Source organism: Bufo bufo, chromosome 9 (assembly GCF_905171765.1).
Source record: "Bufo bufo chromosome 9, aBufBuf1.1, whole genome shotgun sequence".
Taxonomy (NCBI): Eukaryota; Metazoa; Chordata; class Amphibia; order Anura; family Bufonidae; genus Bufo; species Bufo bufo.
The window spans coordinates 17770314-17789697 of record NC_053397.1 but is presented as its reverse complement, the minus strand read 5'-3'; the positions used below and the strand labels follow the sequence as shown (position 1 = coordinate 17789697).

General features: G+C 39.6%; 1 protein-coding gene across 2 annotated transcripts in view; it reads left to right on the top strand.

Annotated features, from left to right (window-relative positions):
- The window catches only part of LOC120979535 (G-protein coupled receptor 22-like), a 182714-nt gene that overhangs the window by 129218 nt on the left and 34112 nt on the right, over positions 1-19384 (top strand). For both annotated transcript variants that reach the window (XM_040408337.1, XM_040408338.1), the window contains exon 2: positions 8315-8502. The gene's annotated coding sequence lies outside the window, so the exon portion shown is untranslated. The remainder of the gene's footprint in view (positions 1-8314; positions 8503-19384) is intronic.

Genomic DNA, 19384 nt, shown 5'->3' with positions numbered 1-19384 from the left:
TGACTTTGTTCTGACCTTAGAGAGCCGCCCCCTGCCGATGTGATTTGCGCACCTGACGTTGCATTGTGGGTATATATATATTTTTTTATATCCTGCAGCTACTTTCAGGCACCGGGGTTCATTGTTCTGCAGAAATCCTTTTCTTTCCGAGCAGCAGATGCCTGGATGCGGCACGTGAGACGAGAGGAGTCATGTCATGAGCTAATTAAATTAACCGCAGTTCTGCTCTCGTCGCCCGCTCTTTGCATTGATGCCGCATTGTGGGACTGCGTGGATACGTACCTGCCCCCCCAGGATCCTCGGCTCCGTCAAGCTGCTCCTAGATACGAAATACAATGAGGCACACAAAAGCCGCTGACGGTCATGGACTATACAAAAGAGGAGCATGAAAGAGACGCTGACGTGTTCACGACTTGTTTAAAAAAAAACTTGTTTTTCCAAATTTTTGATATTGTAAGGTTCTTAAAGGGCAATTCTACCCAAAACAAAGTCCCCCCAAGAATGTCCCCCCGCCCCCCCCAAAAAAAAATTATAATTCCCCTATTAAAATTCTATATTATCCTTGGTTTTTAAAGTCATAGGATCCTCAAATTAAATGCTGCAATAACCGCCATGGCAACTGCTCTCTGCTTGTGAGATGTTGTCACAGCTCCACCCCTTCGTGGTGTAATATTTCATTAATAGACATAACATAAAGTGTGTATATATATATATACTGTAATTCATGGACATTCTCACCCAAAACATTTGATGAACTTGAAGTCTCAAAGTATAGATGCCTTAAAGGGGTTTTCCAGTCAATCAGCTATCCATTAGAATACCCCTTTAAGGAGGTGTAACTTAAAACTTCTGGGCCCCATTGCAAAATCTTTAACAGGGACCCCATCGACCATGTACCGTGCCATTGGGCCCCTCAACCACTGGGACCTCCTATAGCACCCCCCTTGGAGCTACTGCCTCCTACTTTACAAGGGACCTCTCAGCTCACCCGACCTGTCTGTTATAACAACTGCTTGTATCCCCCCAATTCAGAAGCACCTTTGATTTTGTTCCATTCCTCTGTTATTCCTCTTGGAATGTAGGAATAAATTGACCACTGAGCGTTACCGTCCCCCTTGTCCATAGGGTGCAATCCTATATATAGTCTGACACTACCAGCACTGATTAGACAGTATCAGAGTGTATAAGGTAACCCCCCCCCCCCCCCCCCAATGACAAGAGGAATAACTGTTAATTGACAGTTACCATTTCCAGCAGGAATAACAGAGTTCAGGCACTACGGTTCAGGCACTACAGAAAGAGCTGAGAAAACAAATGCTCTAAATGTAATGTTTGGTGGGGGATACAAGTATTTACTAAAACAGAAATGTCAGGAGAGCCGAGAGATATTCTGTCCAGGGCATGCTGAGAGTGGTAGTTCTGCAACAGCCACAAGTTGGAGACCACTGCCCTATGCGACATGTGGTGCCACTGCAAAACATCCAGCATATCCTGACACGTTTGGGAGTGGTAGTTCTGCGCATGGCAAGAGTTAGAGAGCACTGTTTTAAGATACAGTGGGCAAAGCTCCCATTTTAAAGGGCAGCCTAGACCTGTTGCGGACTTACCGCAGCCGCCCGGCGGGTTCGGCGCTCCTCTGGCGGCCACAAGGTTACCACCAGGCAGAAGAAGAGGAGAATTAATCTCTGGTTTTAAAAAGGGCAGAACTGCCATTAATCAGAGCCCTTCCACAAACCTAATCACAGCAATCCCTGCATAATTCATCCGCTCAACATCACCAGAAACAAAAGGCCAGTACTTAGCATCTCGCGTGTTAAACTGCGAAATCAGCCCCTCGCTCCAGCCGCTGACCTTGGCTTCTCTTCGCCGACATTCGGAAACAAATTAATGAACACGGCCCGATGAAACCAGGCTGCGGTGTAATTAGTGAGCAGTGACTAATGGGCGGGAGTCGGGACAGGCGCCCTCGTCCGTCCGCACGAGTGACTGCGCCGGCTTCAGGCGAATTTACATCTTCATTTTTGCTGATAACACCTGCAATTTTAGAATTTTTTAAAAAAATGTTTTTAGGATTCTCTTCTTTGGCCATGCCGCTGCCCCGTGGATTTTTATCATGGCGTCCGTCATTTTGCCGCCTATTTTTTCCCGAATTTAAGACAAAATCGGCGATGGATCCTCCAATGCAGATGTGACCCTAGCCTAAGGGATCGAGCACACGATCGTAGTTTTTTCAGCGTCCGTTCCATTATTTCTTTTTTGCGACCCGTATACGGAACCATTCACTTCAATGGGTCTACAAAAGAAAAACCGGACATGTCCATTCCGTATGTCCGCATGGCCATTTTACAAAAAAGATAGAACATGTCCTATTCTTGTCTATTTTGCTGACAAGGATAGGCAAATACCGGTAGATTTGTCTCATCTGCAGGACTTTACCTGTGAGGAGTGAAGAAGCGCCCACCTGCACAGTCCTAGTGCTAATTGCAGCAATGGCACAGGCAGGAAATTGTCAGGGGCGACTAAATGTCCAGCCCTGTCAATCTAGCGGCAGGTGAAGAAGTACTGCTGAGGAGACAAATTGATTTGTTAGAATTGATTTACTCGTCTGTAATCCAGAGTCATCCAGAATCTGCTTCACAATGCAAGCTGTGTAACCGAGGATAGGTCTCCAGTAGACTTGTAAATGACACATCTCCAGTAGACTTGCAGATGATGGGTCTCCAATAGACTTGCAGAAGATAGGTCTCCAGTAGACTTGCAGAGGATAGGTCTCCAGTAGACTTGCAGAGGATAGGTCTCCGGTAGACTTGCAGAGGATAGGTCTCCGGTAGACTTGCAGAGGATAGGTCTCCGGTAGACTTGCAGAGGATAGGTCTCCGGTAGACTCGCAGAGGATAGGTTTCCGGTAGACTCGCAGAGGATAGGTCTCCGGTAGACTCGCAGAGGATAGGTCTCCGGTAGACTTGCAGAGGATAGGTCTCCGGTAGACTTGCTGTCACGAGGGTATCTAGAGCCACGTCTGACTCCGTTATACCCGGGGTCAGGAGGTCGCAGCGGGTGGCTGCGCGCTCTATATCTAAAGATCACATTGTTTCTTAGTGATTGTTTTCTGTGTTTGCCTTGCTATCCTTTTTGTCTCAATCAGGGATCCGTAGCTTCCCCTCCTCAGCTGTTTCTTGTCTGCCACTCCCAACCTCCTTATATTCTCCCCTCACACTTCTCTAGTTGCGAGTTATAGAGCTTCCTGCCTGGACATCTATACTGACCCACTGGAGTGGTTAATCCTGGTTGTTGTTCCTGTGTGCTACCCTCCGGATCCCTGTTGGGCTTCTTGTTGTCTCCTGTTGTCGCCCACCTGGGATTATATGTTTGTATTGTCTGTCCTTCCCTTGGTGTTTTCCTTTAGAGCTAGTGGTGCGGACTAGTGTTCCCACCGCCCTGTTCACTATCTAGGGCTCAGCTTAGGGAAAGCCAGGGCTTTAGGCACGTGATCGGCGTACGGGTGAGGAACCCGTCTAGGGACGTCAGGGCAGCCAGGTGCCAGCCGCTAGGTGAGTCAGGGGTCACCACCTTCCCTCTCACTTGGGCAGGGCCTTCCTTGTTCCCTCCCTCTGTGTCACGTATGTGATAGTCACGCCGACCGTGATACTTGCAGAGGATAGGTCTCCGGTAGACTTGCAGAGGATAGGTCTCCGGTAGACTTGCAGAGGATAGGTCTCCGGTAGACTTGCAGAGGATAGGTCTCCGGTAGACTTGCAGAGGATAGGTCTCCGGTAGACTTGCAGAGGATAGGTCTCCCATAGACCTGGAGAGGATAGAGGTGCCCACAGACAGTAATCTAAAGGAGATCAAAACTGATGATTGCAACCAAAACAAACATTCGTTGGTTGAAATTTAGCCAACTGACGACAGACTATCATCCTCTGCAAAGAAGTTGGGTGTATTTAATATTTTTGCATGATGGTTAGACCAAAAAAATCTCTCTTTGAAAGGATTTTACCAGAAAGATCTTTCATCCATCGCCTGGTTTCATTGAAGTGGGCAGTTTGATTAACCATAACATCCAATATGGACTCAAATGTGTATGGCCGTGTCTGCGAACAGATCGTTCACCAGATGTTTTTTTTGTACTACTACAACTTCAACCAGTTTCTATCTTGTTTATGGCCACCTATAGTCTCCGGTAGAACCGACATCTGTATGTCGCAACGTTATCCTGGTTGTCATTTCATTGGACATAATGTATCAGCTGTTACGTTGCTCTAGCCTTTTCGCCTGACACCTTTGCCTAGCTACGCCGTTCTTCTGATCAGTCAGAACAAAAAAATGTTGCACATTTCGCATCCGTTTGAGCCACTTTCGTCTGAGATCCGTTTGTTTACACTGAAAAAAAAAACGGATCTCTGACAGAAATGACTCAAACAGCTGGCAAATGTGCAACAGGATGCATTTTTATACAGAATCCTGTTTTTTTTCTGTTCTGACAGATCAGAGGAACGGAAAACGAAACGGAGATGTGAACTGTCCCTTATCCATTTCCTTGTGATCGTCACCCAGCTTTCCCAGAAACAGACAGAAGACGATGACGCGAGCAATGATAGTTTTATAGACTCAACCCTGATAGAAACAAATAAAACAACCATTTTCCAGAAGAAAGAGCATGGCGGCGGAAAGAAAACAAAAGTGAAACCAATTTGGAGAAATGAGGGCTCCCATTGTACGCGGCACAGCTGGATGCCACATATGTCCAATCGGAGAGTGTCTTTTCGCAGCGGTGCGCCTACCCTGCTACATTAAGACGGGGGGTAATAGCGCGGGTTGCTATGGATACAAGAGACTTGTCGCTTCTTTCGCCGAGTGCCTTCATGTGTGCTGTATGGAAACAGTTTGAAAAGATTTGCAGGGTGTGCACCCCGAAAGCACGGCCGGATCGTTACCTGCAGTGTGGAATCTCGGGCGTTATCTGTCACGTAGTAATGGAAAATAGCAAGCTGTTCACATTTATAATATAGCTGCATGCTCTACTATTCCACCAGTAAATGGTAGAACACGTAGATTTCCTGATCCGTTATCCAGTCTGTCCTCTATAGAATACAATGTAAATGTAACGGCATAAGTAACGGGTACCAGGGAAGAACAATGCAGCATGCTGATACCAGTGCGCAGTACAAGAGCTGGTACCAAGATCTGCTGCAAATGAGATCGGCTACTGCTAGACCTTAAGGGCCATGATTTATTAGGGGTCCGCAGTTTGTTAGAGCTTGGGCCAATCAGAGGATCCTCTGGTACTCTGCTGAGTTGCTTCAACCCTTACTAGAGGGAGCTGATGTATTATTGAGTTCACAGTATAATCAGTATGCAATAATCTCATCAGCTCCCCCCAGTGGTGACTGCAGGTAGACAGAATGTGCAGCGCGAGCTGTGATTCTAGACCTCTGGTTGCTGGAGTAGCTGACTTTACAACATGGGTTTTAACCACCATTGTGCAGTTTATATAAAGATATAATCTACGTAAAAGAAGTCACGGTGTACATACATTACTTACCCTGTACAGATCCTGAGTTACATCCTGTATTATACTCCAGAGCTGCACTCAGTATTCTGCTGGTGCAGTCACTGTGTACATACATTACTTATCCTGTACTGATCCTGAGCTACATCCTGTATTATACTCCAGAGCTGCACTCACTGAATATTCACAACCTGAATACCCACAGGGAGACGATACAGCCAAAAGGGGGGTACACACACACGGGAAGGAACACACCAGATACCGCATCCAGCACACAGAAGGCATGCAGCCAGCCTGCACGGCAATCCACGTGACGGTGAACCGCACCGTGACACTGATCCTCAGTTACATCCTGTATTATACTCCAGAGCTGTACTCACTATTCTGCTGGTGCAGTCAATGTGTACATACATTACATTACTTATCCTGTACTGATCCTGAGTTACATCCTGTATTATACTCCAGAGCTGCACTCACTATTCTGCTGGTGGAGTCACTGTGTACATACATTACTTATCCTGTCCTGATCCTGAGTTACATCCTGTATTATACTCCAGAGCTGCACTCACTATTCTGCTGGTGCAGTCACTGTGTACATACATTACATTACTTATCCTGTACTGATCCTGAGTTACATCCTGTATTATACTCCAGAGCTGCACTCGCTATTCTGCTGGTGGAGTCCCTGTCTACATACATTACGTATCCTTGCTATTGGAAACAGCAGACGGTATTGCTGGGTGATCGTCTATCATTGTAGTCAAGGAATAATATTTTGCTTTCAGGAATCTTTCAGTATCGTGTTTAAGCATACATGAAAACTTTTGGGTCACCACCTACCATGTGACGTGTATAATACTGGCGGTTTCTAATATCGCAGGGGGGTCATCCTCTGTGTGATTACTACTCCTGCACCCTCATTGCTACAACCCGTGTCCCATCCATGTGTATCCTGTCCGCAGTACACAGTGTTCTGTGCTGATTAGTATACAGTCAGGGGACGGGATATTCGGCCGTGTCTGTATTAAGCCGTTCACCTCTCAGGCTGATTAATATGAGAGATCGGAATTATCCAGTGGAACGGTCTCATTCCTCTCTTTCCATTTCTTATATTTTGGTTAGTAATTGAATTATCCTGACGTCTCTTTCTGTTTCTGGAGCAGTCAGGCAGACCCAGCTCTCAGCGCTCTAAGAAATAAAGATTAACGGATTGTTCGGGAAGGAGGATGTAATAATTCACCCCAGTCCTCACCATGATGCTGCGGGGCGTGCCCCTCTAGCTCTAGGGCTGTAGGTACGGTACGTTGGTATAAAAAAGTTTTGTAGTAACTTATAGCCCCTCTTCCTACAACATGTTTGCTCCTATATCCCCATGGAAGAACTTCCCATCATGCCCTCTGTGTGGTCAGCATTATCATAGGGGCATTATATGGGTCAAAATCGCCATCTGCATCAATATCCACACGTAACTGCTGCGTTCCCGGGCCCGTTAGAATGTGGACAGTTGTAACCCATCAGTCAACACATTTGCGCTGAGGAAATATGGCGTCATGACGGAGCAATTATCCTCACAGCAATTGTATCTATTATTCCATTCTTTAAAATGCACTCGATCGGAATCATCAGAGATGTGTTTGTCCAATACAGAGCTCCAAATCTCCTGCATAGACTTTACTGCAAAATCCCATCTGTCTGCAGCCGCCACTAGGGGGAGCTGAAGAGCTTACTGCATCGAATTCAGGAATACTGTAAAATAGTATGAAGTGAGCTCCCCCTAGTGGCGGCTGCAGAAAGCCAAAATTGTATCAGGGGATTTGGATCTTTGCATGAGAATGACACATCTCTGACCGCTCTGCAAATATATTAACATAAATTAAGAAATGAATCAGCGTGGAATGTGGGGCCTACAATGACATAATGGTAAAAATATTGAAATTCTGTGTCCACCTAACGAGGGGGACAGAAAATTCCTATTAATTAATCACATAGTGTATAAGGGAAGCTTTACACATCATAGACAACCTGTACTATACACACTGTAACAAACCTGCAGATGATATAGAAGCATAAACTGGAGTAGGATCAATAGGGAGTGCGGAATTGGAACAAATATCTGGGTTATTGTGGGAACTGGAGATAAGAACGCTTCATTCTGTATTTCTGTCTTGGGAAATTGCTAATTACAATTCAATATGCTTCAAAGAAAATTCCTCTATCCTGCCAGGGCCCAGATAGGTTCCCACGCTGACGGCTGATGCTGGATGTTGACACAAATATGACTCCAACTTTGAACATCATGTCATTTTTAGGTTCGAAATAATGCACCGATGAATTTCTTGATATATCTTTATAACAGACGGAGCTCTGTTTATATGTTACTTGGCTCCAGATCACCTGCATAGACATAGAGTTAGATTATAAAATTCTGGCTAACTGCAGCCACCACCAGAGGGCGCTCAAGAGCTTGCTGGATTCATAATTGAGTTCAATGGCAGCTGAATCAGGTCTTATGACTTGAGCTCCCTCTAGTGGTGACTGAATGTAGACAGAATTTTATAATTTAATGCTATGTCTTTTGCAGGGGATTCGAGACTTTGTATCAGAAAACCTGGGCTTTGAACTCCATGAAGAAATAGAATAAAATAAGTCAGCATTGAAATTGTGATTTAAAAACGAAATGCTATTCTTTGGTGGAGATACACTTCAAGGTGCAGACCCATGAACCCTGCAGAGTCCGTCTAAGGTGGATTTCTGAAACATAATACAATGCTGAAACAATGATTTTTTTTTTGTGTCTTTCAGGTCCCCTAGTGTTTTATTTGGGAATTACCCCAGCTCTGCTTCCATTTTTCTCCTGTGGGGTGGTAGTACCAATCCAAGTGGCAGCCTTGATGTGTGACCCAATTGCAGATGTATGGCCGATCCCACCAGCAGACTTTCTCCTCCGTGGAATTTTATATTCATTTATATGAATGTGTCTAACACTTCAGGTAGGTTCAGACATCCTGACCAGTGTAATCAAAGGTCTATATGAGGAAGAGCTGAAAATTGACGTGTCATTTCATTTGTATCAAGACCCTATACTATGCAACATCCTATTCCTGTATATTGACTCTCCTGGTAAACTGACTACTGGTTTGTTTCTGGATTAACCCTGTGTCTGATTATATTGACTCTTCTGGTGAACTGACTACTGGTTTGTTTCTGGATTAACCCTGTGTCTGATTATATTGACTCACCCGGTGAACTGACTACTGGTTTTTTTCTGGATTAACCCTGTGTCTGATTCTATTGACTCACCATGTGAACTGACTACTGGTTTATTCCTGGATTAACCCTGTGTCTGTTGTGCCTGATTATATTGACTCACCCGGTGAACTGACTACTGTTTTTTTCTTTTTCTGGATTAACTCTGTGTCTCCTTTTCTTGACTCTCCTGATAACTGGCCTTGACCTTTCTCTGGATTCACCCCTTGTGCACTACAATGACTAAGTCTGTCTCTCCTGGTTTTGACCCTGCTTTCTGACTTCTCTTTCTACCGCCATAGTTATTCTGGAAGGTCTGCTATTTGCGTGCCCGCACCAGTTTTCTGTTACCAACTCTGCAGACATAATCTGGGTCCCTATGAAAGATGTCTCTACCCTGTCCACAATATCTCACAAATTTAATAACTCCTAATTATGCAGCTCAAGGGGGTAGAAGAGGAAAATCCCCGTCTGTTTGTGCGTTGTCCCATCACCCACATATTTAGAAATACAGTATGCCCTTCATATCAGTGTCAGCAAAAAAATAGTTAATTGCAAGCTGTCGTTACCCGCCTGAGTTTAGTGCCTCATAACAGTTCAGTTTTCCTTCCTTTTATCTGTACATGAAAGCCGGAGCAATCCCCGGTGATCTTATGAAGAACGTATTTCACCGGCTGCCAGAACCGGTCGCAGTTGTCCCCCCTCCCCCTTCTTTAAGCACCACTGTGATCACAAAGCACTGGTATAGGGCACAGTGGGAGAGCTGGGCCACAGAGGTGTCGCCTGAACCCTGCATGGTTATGGTCTTCTGCATTTGGCCTCGTCCGTATGTCGATAATCTGCTAAATTCACGCCGCTTTTCTGTGCATTCCGTATTTTTCTCACTGCCATCAACAGAAAGGGCCATTGTCTTCCACAAGTATGGACACGAATAGGAGCAGAACTGGGATTTTATAATCAGGATCTGCAAAAAAACGGATGTCTGCATGACCCCATAGAAATAATTAGGTCATTGTGCTGTCTGTGAAAAAACGGATACAACTCTGAAGAACAATATGGGCATGTGCATGAGCCCTTAATCTGGAGGTGAAATGTATATCTAGATAGATAGATATTTCCAAAAAATGAGGCAGCACTCCAGATAAAAGTGAAAGGTGATGACCCAATTTATTCCCAGACAACGTTTCAGCCGACTCAATGAGGCCTTCGTCAGGCTGGAAATATTGTACAGTGGAATGGTCGCCCACCTTCCCCGAGAAGATTTGCACCCTATTTCGTTTTTTTTCTAACTGTGCTGCTGTTGTATTTTTGTTTAGATAGATAGAGAGATAGATAGATAGATAGATAGATAGATAGATAGATAGATAGATAGATAGATAGATATGAGATAGATAGATAGATAGATAGATAGATAGATAGATAGATAGATAGATAGATAGATAGATATGAGATAGATATGAGATAGATATGAGGATGGATAGATAGATATTAGATATTAGATAGATAGATATGAGATACATAGATAGATATGGTAGATATAGTAGGTAGATAGATATGAAATAGATAGATAGATAGATATTAGATAGATAGATAGATAGATAGATAGATAGATAGATAGATAGATAGATAGATGATAGATAGATGATAGATAGATATTAGATAGATAGATAGATAGATAGATAGATAATAGATAGATGATAGATAGATATTAGATAGATAGATAGATAGATAGATAGATAGATAGATAGATATGAGATAGATAGATAGATAGATAGATAGATAGATAGATAGATAGATAGATAGATAGAACCTTATAAAACAGAATTGAGTTTTTTCCAATGCTAGAATTTTGTTCAATTCTCCCACTACATCGTCTGCAATATAAACTGGTGCCTTCAGACAGCACAACCAGTCCTCATACAGCTACGTGAATGGAAAAATAAAAAGCTATATCTCTGGGAAGGCAGGGAGTTAAAAACAAAACTGCAAAAATGGAAAGTCGCCATGCCAGAAAGGGGTTTTAATAGCAAATATAGCTGAATCAGTGGACTGGATACGTTCCAGGCGTCGGCGCCTTATACTATACTATAGAATTCCTGCTGAGAGGAAGAAGAGATATTTTCCGGCTCTGACGGGCTCACTTCATTGCCCCCATCGGTGAATCTGTCGGGGAAGCATGGGGAGAGCAGGACGGGGCCGGCCCGCTGTGAACTACTGGGCCAATGTTCCTGCAGTTCAGGCCTCACATCTTATTACAGCTGTTTCTTCTGTTACTAATTTACTACAGAAGGAAACATTGTAATTATGTTGCATCATGAGTGCAGTACTGGAGGCATGAGCTCTATCATACCTCCAGAGACCAGTGAGGGTGCTTGCCCCTTATCATGGCACCAGATCTTCAGGTTCCTGTGACATCATCAAGGTCTAAAGATTTTAGACCTCTAGGAACTGATGACATCACTGAACCAATAGACAAAACAGCTCTCTAACAATCAGTGACATCACCTATTAGATGCCCAGTGTTATGGAAGGAGATCTTTCACTTCTCTAAGAACCTTATAGATCTCCATGAGCCAAAGACATCATCAAGGCAGGTAGAAAATCAGTTAGAACCAGTGACATCACCATGAAAGTAAATCTGTTAGGGACCAGTGACATCACAGGAAATATCAGTAAAATATCTGAGGAGCGTCATCTAATGTTATGCCAAATGGAAGGGGTGCTGCTGGGAGAGGAGGGGGTGGAGGGGCATTTGCCAGGGGGACTTTGCCTTGGCCAGGGTATTTAGATACAGGTCTAGGGCAGAAAACTATTCTCCTGTATCTGTGTGCTTCTTGAGGAACATTTGAGAAAAAAAAGTTCCTTTGTAACGAGTTCTAGTATTTCCCGACTCCTTGACTGTGCTATCGCTCTCTGCAATCACTCATCCATCTAGAAGCCTTCGATGAGGGGGGCGGCTTTGAGCACCTTCATCAATTGTCTTCATCTTGAAGAGAATCTTGGATTTGGACGCTGATGCAAAATGTCTCAATTTATCTTCAGTTCTGAAGTCATGAGACAGCTCTTACCTGCAATAAAATGACACTTTATGTATGGGAGGGAAGGGATAGGAGGGGCACTAGGGGTGCAGACGGTCTAATACACGAGACTCAAATGTATCTCTTGCATTTTGTATGCCTGGAAAATTTAGGACAGCCCTAATCCAGGCTTAAAATCAAAGGCATCGGTTGTTTCTTTCTGGGAGTAAAGAAAGGTCCATGATACAAAAAGAAGATTTTGAGCGTTCCTGACTATTTATTCCTCCGTTTCTCATGCCCATCTTGTATGGGACTTGAGGGTCCGTACATTTAAAAACCGTCCGACAGTACAACGTCCAGTCATGAAGTGTCTGCTTTACTGTGAAATAGCTAATAATCTGTAAGACAGGATATCTCCTAACCGACTATATGACTGAGCAGAGCAGTAACCCCCACATACAGAGCATCAGACACTGTCACTATACTCCCTATACATACTGTATGCAAAAGGCTATGTGTGATATAAAAGAAGTAGTAAGATTTTTATATTGTGCACAGTAGGTAGAACTGTACTTGTTATGTTCTTGTACATAGGAGCAGTATTATAGTAGTTATATTCTTGTACATAGGGGCAGTATTATAGTAGTTATATTCTTGTATATAGGAGCAGTATTATAGTAGTTATATTCTTGTACATAGGAGCAGTATTATAGTAGTTAAATTCTTGTACATAAGAGGCAGTATTATAGTAGTTATATTCTTGTACATAGGAGCAGTATTATAGTAGTTATATTCTTGTACATAGGAGGCAGTATTATAGTAGTTATATTCTTGTACATAGGAACAGTATTATAGTAGTTATATTCTTGTACATAGGAGGCAGTATTATAGTAGTTATATTCCTGTACATAGGAGGCAGTATTATAGTAGTTATATTCTTGTACATAGGAGCAGTATTATAGTAGTTATATTCGTGTACATAGGGGGAGTATTATAGTAGTTATATTCTTGTATATAGGAGGCAGTATTATAGTAGTTATATTCTTGTACATAGGAGGCAGTATTATAGTAGTTATATTCTTGTACATAGGAGGCAGTATTATAGTAGTTATATTATTGTACATAGGAGCAGTATTATAGTAGTTATATTCTTGTACATAGGAGCAGTATTATAGTAGTTATATTCTTGTACATAGGAGCAGTATTATAGTAGTTATATTCTTGTACATAGGGGCAGTATTATAGTAGTTATATTCTTATACATAGGAGCAGTATTAGAGTAGTTATATTCTTGTACATAGGGGCAGTATTATAGTAGTTATATTCTTGTATATAGGAGCAGTATTATAGTAGTTATATTCTTGTACATAGGAGCAGTATTATAGTAGTTATATTCTTGTACATAGGAGCAGTATTATAGTAGTTATATTCTTGTATATAGGAGCAGTATTATAGTAGTTATATTCTTGTACATAGGAGCAGTATTATAGTAGTTATATTCTTGTACATAGGAGGCAGTATTATAGTAGTTATATTCTTGTACATAGGAGCAGTATTATAGTAGTTATATTCTTGTACATAGGAGCAGTATTATAGTAGTTATATTCTTGTACATAGGAGCAGTATTATAGTAGTTATATTCTTGTACATAGGAGCAGTATTATAGTAGTTATATTCTTGTACATAGGAGCAGTATTATAGTAGTTATATTCTTGTACATAGGAGGCAGTATTATAGTAGTTATATTCTTGTACATAGGAGCAGTATTATAGTAGTTATATTCTTGTACATAGGAGCAGTATTATAGTAGTTATATTCTTGTACATAGGAGGCAGTATTATAGTAGTTATATTCTTGTACATAGGAGGCAGTATTATAGTAGTTATATTCTTGTACATAGGAGGCAGTATTATAGTAGTTATATTCTTGTATATAGGAGCAGTATTATAGTAGTTATATTCTTGTACATAGGAGCAGTATTATAGTAGTTATATTCTTGTACATAGGAGCAGTATTATAGTAGTTATATTCTTGTACATAGGAGCAGTATTATAGTAGTTATATTCTTGTACATAGGAGCAGTATTATAGTAGTTATATTCTTGTACATAGGAGCAGTATTATAGTAGTTATATTCTTGTACATAGGAGGCAGTATTATAGTAGTTATATTCTTGTACATAGGAGCAGTATTATAGTAGTTATATTCTTGTACATAGGAGCAGTATTATAGTAGTTATATTCTTGTACATAGGAGCAGTATTATAGTAGTTATATTCTTGTACATAGGAGGCAGTATTATAGTAGTTATATTCTTGTACATAGGAGCAGTATTATAGTAGTTATATTCTTGTACATAGGAGCAGTATTATAGTAGTTATATTCTTGTACATAGGAGCAGTATTATAGTAGTTATATTCTTGTATATAGGAGGCAGTATTATAGTAGTTATATTCTTGTACATAGGAGCAGTATTATAGTAGTTATATTCTTGTACATAGGAGGCAGTATTATAGTAGTTATATTCTTGTACATAGGAGCAGTATTATAGTAGTTATATTCCTGTACATAGGAGCAGTATTATAGTAGTTATATTCCTGTACATAGGAGCAGTATTATAGTAGTTATATTCTTGTACATAGGAGGCAGTATTATAGTAGTTATATTCTTGTACATAGGAGCAGTATTATAGTAGTTATATTCTTGTACATAGGAGCAGTATTATAGTAGTTATATTCTTGTACATAGGAGGCAGTATTATAGTAGTTATATTCTTGTACATAGGAGCAGTATTATAGTAGTTATATTCTTGTACATAGGAGGCAGTATTATAGTAGTTATATTCTTGTATATAGGAGCAGTATTATAGTAGTTATATTCTTGTACATAGGAGCAGTATTATAGTAGTTATATTCTTGTACATAGGAGCAGTATTATAGTAGTTATATTCTTGTACATAGGAGCAGTATTATAGTAGTTATATTCTTGTACATAGGAGCAGTATTATAGTAGTTATATTCTTGTACATAGGAGCAGTATTATAGTAGTTATATTCTTGTACATAGGAGGCAGTATTATAGTAGTTATATTCTTGTACATAGGAGCAGTATTATAGTAGTTATATTCTTGTACATAGGAGGCAGTATTATAGTAGTTATATTCTTGTACATAGGAGCAGTATTATAGTAGTTATATTCTTGTACATAGGAGGCAGTATTATAGTAGTTATATTCTTGTATATAGGAGCAGTATTATAGTAGTTATATTCTTGTACATAGGAGGCAGTATTATAGTAGTTATATTCTTGTACATAGGAGCAGTATTATAGTAGTTATATTCTTGTACATAGGAGCAGTATTATAGTAGTTATATTCTTGTACATAGGAGCAGTATTATAGTAGTTATATTCTTGTACATAGGAGCAGTATTATAGTAGTTATATTCCTGTACATAGGAGCAGTATTATAGTAGTTATATTCTTGTACATAGGAGCAGTATTATAGTAGTTATATTCTTGTACATAGGAGCAGTATTATAGTAGTTATATTCTTGTACATAGGAGGCAGTATTATAGTAGTTATATTCTTGTACATAGGAGCAGTATTATAGTAGTTATATTCTTGTACATAGGAGGCAGTATTATAGTAGTTATATTCTTGTACATAGGAGGCAGTATTATAGTAGTTATATTCCTGTACATAGGAGCAGTATTATAGTAGTTATATTCTTGTACATAGGGGCAGTATTATAGTAGTTATATTCTTGTACATAGGAGCAGTATTATAGTAGTTATATTCTTGTACATAGGAGGCAGTATTATAGTAGTTATATTCTTGTACATAGGAGCAGTATTATAGTAGTTATATTCTTGTACATAGGAGCAGTATTATAGTAGTTATATTCTTGTACATAGGAGGCAGTATTATAGTAGTTATATTCTTGTACATAGGAGGCAGTATTATAGTAGTTATATTCTTGTACATAGGAGGCAGTATTATAGTAGTTATATTCTTGTACATAGGAGGCAGTATTATAGTAGTTATATTCTTGTACATAGGAGCAGTATTATAGTAGTTATATTCTTGTACATAGGAGCAGTATTATAGTAGTTATATTCTTGTACATAGGAGCAGTATTATAGTAGTTATATTCTTGTACATAGGAGCAGTATTATAGTAGTTATATTCTTGTACATAGGAGCAGTATTATAGTAGTTATATTCTTGTACATAGGAGCAGTATTATAGTAGTTATATTCTTGTACATAGGAGCAGTATTATAGTAGTTATATTCTTGTACATAGGAGCAGTATTATAGTAGTTATATTCTTGTACATAGGAGGCAGTATTATAGTAGTTATATTCTTGTACATAGGAGGCAGTATTATAGTAGTTATATTCTTGTACATAGGAGCAGTATTATAGTAGTTATATTCTTGTACATAGGAGCAGTATTATAGTAGTTATATTCTTGTACATAGGAGCAGTATTATAGTAGTTATATTCTTGTACATAGGAAGCAGTATTATAGTAGTTATATTCTTGTACATAGGAGGCAGTATTATAGTAGTTATATTCTTGTACATAGGAGCAGTATTATAGTAGTTATATTCTTGTACATAGGAGCAGTATTATAGTAGTTATATTCTTGTACATAGGAGCAGTATTATAGTAGTTATATTCTTGTACATAGGAGGCAGTATTATAGTAGTTATATTCTTGTACATAGGAGGCAGTATTATAGTAGTTATATTCTTGTACATAGGAGCAGTATTATAGTAGTTATATTCTTGTACATAGGAGCAGTATTATAGTAGGTATATTCTTGTACATAGGAGCAGTGTTATAGTAGTTATATTCTTGTACATAGGAGGCAGTATTATAGTAGTTATATTCTTGTACATAGGAGGCAGTATTATAGTAGTTATATTCTTGTACATAGGAGGCAGTATTATAGTAGTTATAATCTTGTACATAGGAGGCAGTATTATAGTAGTTATATTCTTGTACATAGGAGCAGTATTATAGTAGTTATATTCTTGTACATAGGAGACAGTATTATAGTAGTTATATTCTTGTACATAGGAGCAGTATTATAGTAGTTATATTCTTGTACATAGGAGCAGTATTATAGTAGTTATATTCTTGTACATAGGAGCAGTATTCTAGTAGTTATATTCTTGTACATAGGAGCAGTATTATAGTAGTTATATTCTTGTACATAGGAGGCAGTATTATAGTAGTTATATTCTTGTACATAGGAGACAGTATTATAGTAGTTATATTCTTGTACATAGGAGGCAGTATTATTGTAGTTATATTCTTGTACATAGGAGCAGTATTATAGTAGTTATATTCTTGTACATAGGAGGCAGTATTATAGTAGTTATATTCTTGTACATAGGAGGCAGTATTATAGTAGTTATATTCTTGTACATAGGATGCAGTATTATAGTAGTTATATTCTTGTACATACGATGCAGTATTATAGTAGTTATATTCTTGTACATAGGAGCAGTATTATAGTAGTTATATTCTTGTACATAGGAGCAGTATTATAGTAGTTATATTCTTGTACATAGGAGCAGTATTATAGTAGTTATATTCTTGTACATAGGAGGCAGTATTATAGTAGTTATATTCTTGTACATAGGAGGCAGTATTATAGTAGTTATAGTCTTGTACATAGGAGGCAGTATTATAGTAGTTATATTCTTGTACATAGGAGGCAGTATTATAATAGTTATAATCTTGTACATAGGAGCAGTATTATAATATTTATAGTCTTGTACATAGGAGCAGTATTATAATATTTATAGTCTTGTACATAGGTAAATTATAGTAGTTACTGTATAATCTTTTATATAGGGGTAGTGTTATATAATTTTATTTGAAGGTTTGTCTATTATTTTTCAGTTTGAACTGTTACATATAGATATATAAGAGGAAATAACATTTATTTATAGGAAAGAGGACAATTTTAGCATTGTAAATTCTCGCATTGCCTTCCCTCAAACTCTACATATTCATAATCTTTGCGTGGAACAGCATGTGGTACATTGCTCCTGTCTGGTGATAAATATGGATAGGGTTGGGACAGATCAGGAGAGTAATAACTATTACCTTGTCATGCTGGAGTGACACATGTCACCCAGAGGACTATATATAACAACTCTTTGTCTTAGTAGCAAGATCAGTGAAATATGAAAAATGGAATATAAAGCATGGAAGTAACTGTCAGGCATGAAAGGCATTGTAAATATCACCTCCCATGGTGCAAATAAACTGTTCGAAAAATTCACCCGTGGTGATATTAGTAGGAGCAATCTTAATAATTATAAACCCTAGACTTAAAGGATTTTTTCATTTTAAGGAAAAATATAAGGAAAAATAGTTAATATAAGGAAAAATAGTTAATGATATACTGAGTATACAATGTCTTATGGTTTTTAGGATCTGTGCTTGCTGTCAGTGAATGGGATGTTTCACTGTGCCTAGTAAATTAGGCTGAGCTGTTTCTGCAATAAGCAGACTTTTTTAAGTATTGGTGCTCCATGGTTACTGTCAAAATTTGGTGTCCAGACGACCGTATGTGTTTTGTGGTCAGTAAATTGCAGATCTGCAAAACACGGATACCGGCCGTGTGCGTTCTGCATTTTGCGGAAGTCCTGCATTTTGCCAGCCTTATGATAGAAATTGCGGACAAGAATAGAACATGCTCTATCTGTTTTGCGGGGTCACTGAACGGAACAGTGTGCTGTGCGCATCTTTTGCTGCCACATTGAAATGAAGGGTTTGCATCCATTCCACAAATTTGCGGAACACTGCGGATACATAAGTATGGTCGTGTGAATGAGCCCTCAGTGGGCGGCATACTAATTCCTCGTTCACATTTCCGCGTCCATTTGAAGTCCGTGAAAAATGTTTGGTCTGTGTGTCCCTTTTCTGCCCTCCGTGCGTCGTCCGTATTCCACGGACACTGCTCAGCTGAAAATTAATTTCAGAAGCATCTCCTGTAAGTGGTCAGTGTAAAACAGATGCAACACGGATGCTATCCATGTTGTGTCCGTGATTTTCACGGACCCATAGACTTTAATGGGTGTGTTTGGTCCGCATCACAGACCAAAGTAGTGCACGTCTCCGTGATTTTTTCACTGACCCACGGTTAGATACTTTCAAATAAATGGGTATGTGTGCTGTCTGTGCTAAATGCATTGAAATGTGAACTTGGCGTAAGGCCCTGCACCTGTCACTGGCCTTTAATACACTGCTCAAAAAAATAAAGGGAACACAAAAATAACACATCCTAGATCTGAATTAATTAAATATTCTTCTGAAATACTTTGTTCTTTACATAGTTGAATGTGCTGACAACAAAATCACACAAAAATAAAAAAATGGAAATCAAATTTTTCAACCCATGGAGGTCTGGATTTGGAGTCACACTCAAAATTAAAGTGGAAAAACACACTACAGGCTGATCCAACTTTGATGTAATGTCCTTAAAACAAGTCAAAATGAGGCTCAGTAGTGTGTGTGGCCTCCACGTGCCTGTATGACCTCCCTACAACGCCTGTGCATGCTCCTGATGAGGTGGCGGACGGTCTCCTGAG